This window comes from Dermacentor albipictus, chromosome 3 (assembly GCF_038994185.2).
Source record: "Dermacentor albipictus isolate Rhodes 1998 colony chromosome 3, USDA_Dalb.pri_finalv2, whole genome shotgun sequence".
Taxonomy (NCBI): Eukaryota; Metazoa; Arthropoda; class Arachnida; order Ixodida; family Ixodidae; genus Dermacentor; species Dermacentor albipictus.
This window is the reverse complement of record NC_091823.1, coordinates 78802589-78815278: the sequence shown is the minus strand read 5'-3', so window position 1 is coordinate 78815278 and position 12690 is coordinate 78802589. Positions and strand designations below refer to the sequence as shown.

General features: G+C 47.1%; 1 long non-coding RNA gene across 1 annotated transcript; it reads right to left on the bottom strand.

Annotated features, from left to right (window-relative positions):
- Nucleotides 1-415: 415 nt before the first annotated feature.
- On the bottom strand, nt 416-12180 carry LOC135919183 (uncharacterized). The gene is made up of 3 exons (XR_010569909.2): nt 11983-12180; nt 11201-11385; nt 416-490 (listed from the first exon to the last, which is right to left on the bottom strand). It is a non-coding gene; the product is annotated as an uncharacterized lncRNA (long non-coding RNA).
- Nucleotides 12181-12690: the final 510 nt, after the last annotated feature.

Genomic DNA, 12690 nt, shown 5'->3' with positions numbered 1-12690 from the left:
GATTAACAGCGGTAGAATTAGATATATCACAGCAGCCAACGTTTTGACAAGGAAGCACTTCCTCAGGAACTACTTCGTCAGGAAGGGTTGCTGCCCTGAGGAAGACGAGTTCTGTTGTCGAAACCATGGCATCAGCGAAACTTCTTGTTCAACCAGTGTTAATCACTTTAAAGCTCCATGTTTATAGTTACGGAACTATGATGTTACATGAATATTACGAGATCTAGCTGATAGGTGTTAAGCACAGTAGCGGCCTCCAATATGGACTATCGTAGGGATCGTATATCCATAACACGGGCACTTCACTTGCGGTGCACCAGCAGTTGACTTGCGCATTGCAGCGGCCGTCCCCGCCTCCATATTAATGCAGTAAGGGGCACATCATACATGGGTACTCATGCATTCACTGCACTTACCGATGCGTCGGAACCAAGTCAATCAATGTCAGATGTCACGTGTCACTTCATACGTGCGTGTGTGTGAACTAAGCCTGCGAAGAACGAAAATGAACATTGTGTAAAGCAAGCACTAAGCAGGAAAACACCTAAGGTATAACTTAGCATGTTCTCCCGCGAAGGTATGGTAAATTCTTAGGAAGGTAATGGCATTTCTTCGCTATAAAGCATGACTCGCTTACGCAGATATTAGTAATTTCGATGAGATGGGCTTCTATTACGTGTCTCGTGACCTAATTCCGATTTGTACAGAGCATATATATCTCATGAAAAAGGGCTTCCCGTCAAAGCTTGTTGCAATAAGCAGACAGTGGAGGCTTCAATTATTGATGCGCTTCCTGAGGCGATTATACAGACTACGCCCAATCTGGCGGACACATACATTCTTGTCGGATGGTCGGATGCAATAAGCATGTCTTCGAACTGACATCCCAGATTCACCAGAAAGAGTCGTTAACTTAGACTTGTAAAAGTGACGAGAAGAAGGAAAACCCGCCTCCTAAATCAATTGACAAGGTAAAAATTGCAGATTGGACTAAGTTCATGAGTACTTTGCTTAGCGCAAAACAACAGACACAAGAAAGACGACAGGTCTGTTTCGTGTCTGTTGTTTTGCGCTAAACAAAGCATTCATGGATTCGCACCCGCTAGCCCGCCAACGCATTGTGCTGGACTAAATTGATGGTATGTCTGTTCATGACTTCAGGTCGTTTAAAGGACTTCTTTCCTTTCTTCCTTGTGACCTTTATTTCATCCTGTATGTCGTTTCCCTTGCGTCCCATGTTCTTTATGCGCCTTTGCGATAAGCGAACTCCAACATGTCAACTCTACTCAAGTATCATGCACATTCATTGAAATGCAAGGAAGGTAGCCGTCACCGCTTATATAGGCGCCTGCAACCATGCATTAGAAGAAAAAAAAACCTCTGTTTAGGTTCCAGCTAGAAGACAACATAATTTCATTTGCAAGTGATCGTTGTATATATTACCAGAGAAAATTCTCCGACAAAGCGACAACCGACTTTCGTCCACCACGACTGCAGCCAGAATGATCGTCGGTGAACACCGAATCACTGCTCACAGGAACGGCAGAGTCAGTAGCCGACGGAAGACAAGATCAAAACAAAGCAACGAAATAAGCAAGCACGTCATAACAGCCTGGCGACAACAAATGGCAGGGCGAAACAGTGAAGGTTGAAAAAAGGCCGCAGATATGGGTGCGCCAAGAGAAGTTGTAGATGAAATCGCCGAAACATCATTAAGTTTAAGCCACTGTGTAGTTTTCGATTACGTATAAAAACAGTTGCCGGAGCATAGAAAGGTGGCGGGCATGTGTACGCGTGTCTGTGGGCGAAGATAGGTCGGAGCAAAAATACTGAGTGATGGCAGGAAGCGGTCGGTTAATGGTGCTTGTAGAGGACGACGCTCGATGCGATGCAAAACACGAATGGGGCACAACGAGCTGAAAGAGCAATAGATATTCTCGCTGCGGAACCCTTATCGCTGACGCGACACGAGGCACATTGATTTTTAGAGCGGTCCGAAAAATAAGTGCAAGTCTGCTATGCTACCCCACGTGCACGCCTTGTGTTCCGCATGGGCGCTCACTGAATTTTGAGTTTTGAGGACACTTGCTGCAGCGCCCATTTCATTCTTTCTTTCCTTCCTTTTCCTTTCCCTTTTTTTCCCCCGCAATCGGTCGCGTACGTGGCCGTCGACGCTGTATTGTCGTCAGCAACCACCGATACTAGGAAGCGGTTGCCAACGGCTTGGCAAAACAAAAATGGATTGCCGAAATTCTGGCAACCCTAATACTAAAACAATTGTCCTTGAACCACGCAAGAACAAATTGCGACTCTGCTCTTCACTTTCTCGTTTTGGTTTCTTTTCGTCTTTCTTCTTCCGCAATAATACGAAGGGGTGCTTCCAAGGTGAGCGGAAATTGCGACGCGCCGTCTCTTTCCAATAAGCAACGCGGAGAAAATCAACTTCAGCCCCTTCTCTCATGAACAGTAATCGTATTAGAGCGCCCGCTGCTATATCCCGAGTGCGTTGTATTTCATCTCCCCAACGTTTTTTTCTTTTTCTTTCTTCTTTATGATTTTTTTTTTGTCGTTCTTCGAGCGTGCTTCCAAAACTCGCTGAGACAGAAACGAAAGCTATATTATAGCTTCCTAAAACCCCAGCTGCCGTGTGTAACGAGCTTCACGATAGATTAAAGAACGGTTCGGTCGTTCTAATGGGTGTGTTTTTGTTTTGGCCGATGTGGTCGTAGGAACCACTGTTTGGTCAATATTCCCTCTTTTCACTTTTCTTTTTCCCAGGCGAAGCGCAAGCGGTAACGCTCTCGCATTTGTAGCTGATATTGGAAAAGATAACGGGCGTTGGTTTACCTCTACCCGACGACCACTATACCCTACGTCTCGCGCGCCGTTCAGCAAATATGCTCGGCTCAAATTGCAGACTCGTCATCATCGTTTTCAACACAATCACCGTTACCTGTACACTCACGACCGCAATTTCTCGACGTCGGAACCATTTGCTTAAGTATAGGGAGTACAGTAAGTACGAATAATGTGCGCACTGTAAGGTAAGAGAGTAATAGTACACGGTCGGCTGCGTAAGGCTCGCAGAGAGCATGAAAGCAATGCGAAAGACAGGCTTTGCGTAGATAAAACAAGATGATCGTCAGGGACGGCATGTAGGAATACACTCCTTTGTTGTAGACTTGAAATGTATTACACTGCATGCATTGCAATTTCTTTGTTTTGTACTGCAAAATGTGCTACTCTAAGATCAAGTTCGTACAAGTATAATAAAGAAACAGGCGCCTTATGGAAAGATCGGAAGCAGCTTGTTTCGAGGACGCGCAGTCAGTCTCAGACCTTTACGTACATTTACGCATCTACCTATAGGTAGGTGCGCATCCGCACCGGTAATTTAGGCCGTAGTTCGTAACCTTACTCAAATTCTTGCTTCACTGTGCGGCCTCCACGAAAAAAAAAGATCGAAAGTAACGAAAACGATGTCCACTCAGACATAACAAAGCAAATTTTGTTGGCGCGTTCAGACCAACGTTCAAAGGTGATTTCGATCACTTTCGTGATGGTGAGGAGACGGCACCTCACATAGAATTTCCTTAAAAGGAAAGCATCGTATGCATAGAACGTCGCTTTTTCCGGAGGCCAGGAAAGGCAAACATTGGAGTATGCGGCCAACATCACAGAAATGCGGCGGACACGCACTTTGGACATCTTCAAGCGCTCTCGATGAGAAAGCAAAGAAAACAAAGAAGAAAAGAAAGGGAAAAGAGTGGCACAACTGCAGGAAAGTAAGTCGGTCATCCGTGCCTTTCTTGCCCCAAAGTCTTTACCGCTTTTCCGACCCGGATGGTCGCGTTCGCGTGACCAAACTTCGCAATGCCCCTTCCTTCCATCTGACTCCGCGAGTGGAGAGGCTCATATTAGCGTGACAGAAATAGGTGCGGACAGTTGGAGAAACTCATGGGCCTAGAAAAATAAAAAAAAGGAAGGACTCAAGCCAAGGCACTAAAAAGGGGGCGAGTTGTACGTCTGAAGAGGGAGGGAACTCCTACGAAAGCCTTCACATCGTCCAGACGTGAAACACGCGCACGCGCGAATATGATTGCCTCAAGACTCGTCTAAGAAAGAAGGATGAATGTCACCGTGAGAGAGGGGGAGGCTTCACGGGATAACCGGTCCTCCATTTTCCTGCCCCTCCCCACCGACTGCTTCCCGTCCCTTCCTTTCCGCCGACTCTCCTCGTCGCGGGTGGACCGCGGTCACCGCCGTCTCCCTAAAGCTCGTTTCCGTGCTTCCCAGCGCGTGGCGCAAAAAAAAGAAGTGTGGGACTGGGCGAAGGGTGCGAGCCGTTTCCCTAATCTGCAAATGAAGGTCCATCTGGTCGAATCTCTTCCATGCTCCGCGAGAGGATTGCCTCTGTCTCCCTTCCTCCCGCCAGCCTCTATCCTTCATTCCCTTTCTGGCCAGCTCGCGGCCGCACCGCTAGGCGACAGAGGGCGGTCGAGTGGATTGAAGTGGATCCGAATGAGATTGGCCCTTGGCACGCACGGCGAGATGCGCGCTCCGCGCACGTTCGCCGCTGGCTGCCGTCTCCTTTGACCCCCCCCTCCCCCCCCCCCGCCCACACACACATTGCGCCAGCTCGTTTTCCTTCTCTTGTGCCTGCAGCTTATATCTGGCTGCGTATGCCTCTTTCAGTCCCTTTGTAGATGCGACCCTCTCCGTGTGGAATACGAATGTGCACGAGCTTTTGTGGCTGGTTCGCTACAAAAGAAAGCAATTTCACGCAAATTTAGCGCGCGAAACTGCAGCTCCTTTCGTCTGCTCTGTCGGGACCGAGTTGTTTTTCATACTTTCACTTGTGTGCGTGCGTGCGTGAGCGCGTGCATGTGTGCGTGTGCGTGCGTGTGGGTACGTGTGTGTGTGTGCGTGCGTGCGCATGGATAGCTAGGTAGATAGGTGTTTATTCGCCTGTGATTTAGTTTACAGACACTCTATAATGATAACCTAAAGTTTAATAGTATATAAGCAGATGCCATGCGCTAAGGGAAACGATATTATGCAAATAATTTTGTACAGCCAGGTCTTAATCAAGGAAGGTCTTAATATGCAGTTCGTTAAAGCAATACCAGATGGTCCAACGTGTTTGTTTAAGCCAAACCATATTGCATGTGATGGTAGAAGCAAGACGAGGGTGTCTATAACATTACAGTGGCGACGGCGATAGCTTGAAGGCTGATTTTTTTTCATGCGTAAGCATTCTTAGGTGACTCACCCAGGAAATTTATCCAACTGTCTATCTGTCTGTCCGGAAGGCGTAACATGACGCACTCTATAAAGTAAAACAGAATAAATTCGAAAGGAAAAGAGTTGGCTGCGGTGAGCTCAGAAGCCGAGTGTCTTACCCACTGGGCTAAACTTCCACTTTCTTTTTTCTTTATTGTGCGCCATCAACCATACCGTGCTGAATACGCCTGTTCACGCCCTGGACTACTACCCATGCTTGCAGAAGGTCAAAGACGCTTTTATGTTTACAGATCTTTCGAAAGACTTCCGATTAAGACCTCTGGAACTCCACAAGTTACGATAGCCTATAAATATAGAGAACTGTACAGCTGGCACTAGTTTTGTTGTGCAGTTAGAACGTTTAAAAAGTGAATTTTACTGCTAAGTACAACACGAAAGCTGCATATATTAGCTCGATGGCTAGGCCACGTTCCCTATGTACGAACACAGCAAAACGTGTGCCTATAGTATACCATTTGACAAACCACTTCTTTATCTTTCGCTACCTTGACTGTCGAAAATGCATGGCCGCAAATTTCTTGGGGTCATGAATACACTGCTGCCACAGTTTTGGATAAAAAGGTCGAGCTATATGAATGTGTCGTACCAGCGGTAAAAAGCAAATGTGAAAGGACAATATTTTCTATGCAGGCTCTGTTAAAAATCTGGCGAGCGTAGAATAAAAACCAGCTTTAGGACCGCATTTAGAGTCGACTTAAAGCCTTGTAGACATCAGGAAAATTCTGAATTTGCCAGAATTTAGTACCAAACAAGCAACATCTACGATACGTTTATACGTTTCGGTGGTCGTGAGATGCACCCTCCGTTGGAGCGTTCCTTCACCGATCGAAATGTCGCCGATCTATCAAGACTCATGCGCTTCGCGTGGCCCAACACAGACAGATGAGCTGCCAATGAGTTTATAAGGATGGTAAGGAGTGATAAGGGGTTATATGGATGTCATAACGGTTAATAGTGGTTCGATGCCGATAGACAAGGTGCTAGAGAGCGATAAAATCTCATCTTGGACGGAGCAATTCTGATAAGGTTGATAAGGACCGATAAGGTTTGTATAAGAGTCGGATCAAGCCCGATAAGGGTTGACAAAGACAGATAAGGGTCGATAATGATCGGATCAACTGCGATATAGTTCATACCCGACTGCAATATAGGTTCATATAGTTCATAACGACCGATAAGGGTTCATGAAGGTCGAATCGAGTCCGATAAAGGTTCATAAGGGTCGGGTGCAGTCCGATAAGTTTGATAATGACCGATAATGGTTTTTAAGGGTTTATACTGGCCGGATCAAGTTTGATAAGATTGATAATGACACAGAGCTGCATGGAGATCAGCAAGCGGCACAATGCTTAGGCATACTTAGGCAACTTGAGTGGAGTTTCTGCGTGGTTCTTTTTACTTCATAGAAGAAATGTTGCAAGCTGTCCCATTACTACCTGGGCCGATTCCGCAAGTAGTACCATGTCGCCCAGTGCCAACGTAGCGCCGGTTGCTAAGAGGAAAGCACTGGCGTAGCACGCGGGTTGACCCCGAAGGCGGGCAGTTTAACACGGTCTCTCAAAGTGCTAGCTGTCACGAAAGAAAAAAATGTTTACTAAAATGAATAGGAAAAACATGCACGCTCTCGCTTTGTAAGCAACTTGTTGTTGTGCAATGTGGCGCACGCCAAATATAGGTATGGTTGACTCTCATTCGCGTGTTTTGTTCCCGAACCTGTGGCCTTTATAACTGGCGCGCGAGCGCGTGCTCTAGCTCGTGCTATTGGACTTGACGCACGCGCCCGTCGTCTCAGTGAGCTATAGATTATAGCGTTGGCGCGACAGAGGCGTGCGTGTAATTTTGGCCTAATTGTGAGAGAGAGCAGCGGAAATTTGCGGTTAGAGACCGATGTTCATTGCCACCATCGGACATTAAAATCTTTTTTGTGACACGGACCTGAAATGACAAAAAGTAGGAACCTACCTACTTACCGCAGAGCATCTGGTGTAACGCAAACATTGATTCGCGTTAATAATTCAATTCGCAAACTCGGCAATATCAGCGACACAGTTGTTCAGCGTGCAAGAACATATGCAGAGAGATATTTAGTGCGTCCAGCTTAGGTAGTGAATTTTTATTAAACATTCCTACTTGCTACCAAAATAGGCGTATACGCATTATACCTTAACACGATCACTTCTTTGTCTTACGGACATAAGACAACAGAGATTCCTGTATACTGATATAGCTCCATGCTTCGTGATTAGAACTACTTCCGTCTTATTCTGTTCCATGTGCGCATGCGCCGTTATGTCACTATCGAACCTGCGCTCAACGCACCACTGGAACTTTTGTGGTTTGATTAAATGCTGTCCGTCAATTTTACTACGAAAGCGGTTCGTCACTAAATCTCCCACATGATCCTGTTACCAGAATGGAGTAGCAAATACGTCATGGCCCGATATGGCAGTGCCCTAGCGTTCCTGCTCCAGGCCGAATGGGTAGCTATTTTAAAGAGTTTTACTGCGAAGCTGTCTATGGGCTAGGATCTGAAAAAAAAAATGTGTCCGAGATGTCTACACAAACAAATCACCACCTGGGCCGATCCTTGTGATAGTACAGAAAGGGTCCACGCTCAATGGCACGTACCCCTGCGGGTTTGAGGACCTTTAACGCGCCCTTGAACTACCTTTGTACTACCTTTGAACACCCAAACACTCAAGCGGTGCAGAAGCTCACAACCAAAACGTAGAACGCCATACTACTCCTACGCAGAGTGGCTGAATGTCACCACGGCCTCAAAGAAGGCCAACTGCTACATCTCGTACACGCGTTTGCTCTCTGCCACTTCACCTACGTCGCTGCCATGCACAAATGGCTACGCGCTGAGCTCAATAAACTCAACGCCGTCATTCGAAAAGTAGTGGAACGGGCCCTCGGCCTTCCGATCTCCGCTTCCGCACAGAAACCCTCGAGTTAGGCGCGCACAACACGCAATAAGAGATCGCCGAGGCTCAGGAGCGAACGCCCGTGATCAGTCTCACTACCACCAAGGCGGGCCCGCCACATTCTGCGCGAGCTCGGCTTCTCCTCGGCGACCAGCGATTCACCAAAGTTGACGGCGGTTCCCCGCAAGATCTGAGACCTCACCACCATCGCTCCTATTCCGCGAAACGTGCATCCTGACCGCAACAGAGGCAGGCGCCTTGCCCGGGCGACCGCCCTTCTCCAGCGCATAGACATGAAAGCGGACGATGTCACGTTCGTGGACGCCGCCGTCCACCGCAAAAACTGAACCTTCGCCGCAGTCGCGGTCTCATCCACGCTGCGGACCCTCGACTCCACCACGATCTTCACCAGAGACCCACGATGCAGCGTGCGCGCTTACCGACTGCGCCGTCCCGGCCGTTCCCGGCCAACCCCATCTCGTTGAGCTAGAGGACCACCGGGACGCGCTGATTACGTACAGCGAAATCACAAAACACTTCTACCTGGGGCGCCGCATCTTTCGGCCACCACACCCCAAATAGGCCGCAGGCGCCAACACTACGCTTACTACAGACTCACATGTACCCGAACCCTGCCAAATTACACGTTTTCTATCCCGACGCGTACCCTAGCGACACGTGCCCCTCATGCGGAGACACGGCGACACTGGCACACATGCTCTGGGAGTGTAGAAACGCTTTTCCCGACTCTATATACTTCGGACAAGTGGGAGAAGTCCCTCAGAAGCTCCCTACTCGCCGACCAGCAATGGTACAGTGTACTATAGAATATCTTACAGTGGCTCGAGCGGAGGCGCGTCCTATTGGGCGTCGCGTACTTGCTTTGGAAGAAAGTAGCGGTGGTACTGTCGTCGTTCGTACTTGAAGCGAGTGTGCGCCACTTCTGCTTCTGCGGGTGGTTTGTCGTTGTTGTCGTCGCGGAGCGTTGCTTCTTTCGTGCCTTTTCCGGCGTCAGTATTTACGATGCCACCCAAGCTGCGGTTAAACCACTGTTACGCGCAAGGCTGCTCAACTGGCTACGCATATCACTGACTGCAGCTTCTGCTGCAGTCAGTGATTTGCCTGAACAAGGACATAGCTATAATCTCCAAAGAAGTGACTCGAGACTGACATATTATGCGGCTGGTTAAGTGGCAAGGAAGTGTGTTTTAAAGTCTTAGTGCCTTGTCTGCACAAATGACCCATTACTTCCTGTCTCGGAAGAAAAGATGTTGAATGCAGCGGTGTTCACAAGAGCCAGGTGACTTCGGTGTCTTGCTCTATCCCTTGGTGACACTGTTCAAGTTCATTAGTAGCCTCGAGGGCATATTTACAGGCTGTTTTCGCTCCAACAAGCTGCACCAAGACAGCATCATGGATTTGCTGGCTGTCATACATAGCAAAGAAATCGCAGCCGTTGGATGTAAGGAACACAGAAAAACTCTGACAGCTAACATTATCGGATTTTGTAAGTCGCACCAACACTTGAAGCTTAGTCGCATGTGAGGGTAATGATACCAAGCCGTTCGACAGTAGTTAACTGAAAAGCGATCATATTGTGTAAATAAATGTGCACTGGTGTGCTGCACAACAACTTGGTTGTCTATTCTTGGTAACTCTGCCAGCCATCTGTGCATAACAAGATAGCAGTGGTAAATTCATTGCACATTTCTTGGTATGCAAAAATCTAAAAACGAAGGTATTGAATGGTAATAAAAAATTATGAAATGTCACCAAGAAACCTAGAACATCCATACGATACAACGCAGTATATTCCAGCGCGCTACGTTCCAAATCCGGCGCAAAAAGAAAAAAATAGAACATTGGCATCACTTAGTGTAAATGCCGCAGCGATTTCTAAAGTTTGATACAGAGACAGGAGCTAATATGAGTCGTCAATAACAAGCTTCTAACGTCGCAACAAAGCTTATTAGGGAAACAATTAACGTTAATCGTCATTACATTTTATCTGCGGCAAACTTCCTTCTTTATGCGTTCCTATATCGGGGTAGGCGATTTCATGTTGAGCATAGACAGAAAATCATTTTTATGTCGTCACTAAAGGACCTTGAAAGCGACGAGACAAGGTTATTTCATGCACGTATTTGTGGGAAGTGCACCGTCAGTGGGAAGAGATGTATCATACGAAGTGTATATATTGCAACCCACTATCCAACTCGATCAGGCGCTCGCGAAAATCACGGTAAGCGTTTGCAAATACTCCTTTTACCTGCAATCACCTGCAAATCCTGCAATCAAACATATTCAGAACTAACCTGCGTGGATTTACAGTGCTATTTTACGAAAACGGTCCCATATTTTGTCACGGGCACTAGAAATTTGATAACGAACGGCATGGTCATGTCGGTGTTTCCATAAAGGTGAAGCGATGTCATGAGGCACACATATGTAACTAACTGTCTTGAAAGGATACGCACTGGAATGTCCCGAAAAGGTGATTACGTTTAACGTACGTAAGGCGACAAACGATATTCTAAAGCTCTATTGTCAGCGAAAACTGCTCGGCTTTTTTGTTGTTGTTGTTGTTGTTGTTGTTGTTGTTGTTGTTGTTGTTGTTGTTGTTGTTGTTGTTGTTGTTGTTGTTGTTGCTGTTGTCGTTGTTGTTGTCGTCGTCGTCGTAGTTGTTTTTGTTGTTGTTGTTGTTGTTTAGCCTACAATCGGTATCACCGCGCACCGCAGACGAGCAAGCGATAACGAGAAGCCGACGAGCACGTGGTCTCTCGGCAAACGGGGAGCAAATTTCGCTGCGTTACATCACATGGCACCTGGCGCCGTATCAGACGACGTGGCAAAGAGAGCGCTCGCTGTGCTCATGGAACTTACGCCGTGCCCTGTCAAGTGGTTTCTGTACAAAAATAATGAACTACTGAAGCACAGATTGGCTACCACTAATAACCTGTTTTCCTTACCTTCATGGATCCCCCCCAGGGATCGCTCTTCCACTCCAACAGTCGGCACAGCCGACCATGACAGGGTCGGCGTAGTCCCCTCCTCTGAAGTGATCCGAGCGCAGAGGCCGTAGCCATTATACATCTTCTCCCATGTCAGCCCCGCCTGGACTCCACATTTAGCGCCATTTCGCCATAAGTACCATCTGAAAAATGGGCAAAATACCACGTGGTCATGATTAAAGAACACTTAAAAAGCGAAACCAAAGTTGAGAGTACGAAGAAGCGATTAAAATTTTCTGCCCTTCTCGGCACAGGTTGAAAAGTGAAACCTACCTATGTCGTTATACAGGTAAATCAAACTACTACTTGTAATTCAAAACGCAAACGCTGACTGCTACGTAATTGATTATATTTTTTTTTACTTCTGCCGTGCGCATTACCATTCAAAGGTTGTAATGCAACAAGAAACTGGTCATCAGCATGCTCTCCAGCATAGCCACTTTGTGCAGTAAATATTCAAATACGTTCGGGTACATATATATGTGCCCGAAGAACTCGTGGAAAAAGTGAAGAGCAACTGCTATGATACACCAAAGCTAAATTTCCGTCTGCGCATCAGATAGCATCAATCGGCCAAGTAGCTTCGGTTCCTTGCAACACCGCAGAAAAATGCGCCGCGCCAAACCAGAAAAGGTATTCACTTGAACACAAGCGTGGAAGATCTTTCGTTTCCTGCTATAGGTGTTTTGATAAGCCCATCGCTTGTTTCTTCATAACGACTGCAGAAAAAGTGTGCATACCTCTCGCCCGCTGGGAAACGAAAAAATTTCGCCCTTGTGTTGCTCCCCGCGTTGCCACATCCCACAGCCGTGCAGCGAACCTTGTATTCCTTTCTCAGTTTTTCAGACTTTGCCGGAACATTCGCAGGCGCAGAAAGAAAACTTTAAACTGCAGAGCATGGGAAAAAACGTGCACGTGCACAGAAAGCGGCTGCAGCAGCCGAGCACAATGGCAGCCGAAGCGATAAGAGCGAAAGCGCCACCCGCTGGCGCAACAAATGAAACAACCAAATAAATATATAAGATACCGAAAAATAATATAGCCAAAGCACATTTTATTTTTGCACATAATTGCGTCACTTTACTTATTGTTATTTAGGTTGAAAAGATAGAGCCACATATGCGAAAGTTATTGAATTTTCCTTTGGCTAACAGTGTGATTGCGACGCTTTATTTCCAATACCGAAACTAGCCCCACTTTCCGCTCACTGAAGGTGGTGCTTGTGCAACGTCGTCTGACGTCATTTCGGGAGGCGGCACTTGTCTAACGTCCGCACCAGCTTCGCTGTTACATCCGCTTTCACATAGTGGAATGGAAGCAGATTTTTACAGTACAGCTGTTAGAACCTCGCTGGGTGTCTGTTTGCGTCCACAGCATCCACAGCTTCGCCGAGCTGGGGGAGAGAGAGTGAAAGCAGAGTATACAAAAAAAAATTCGCAGTTCCGCCC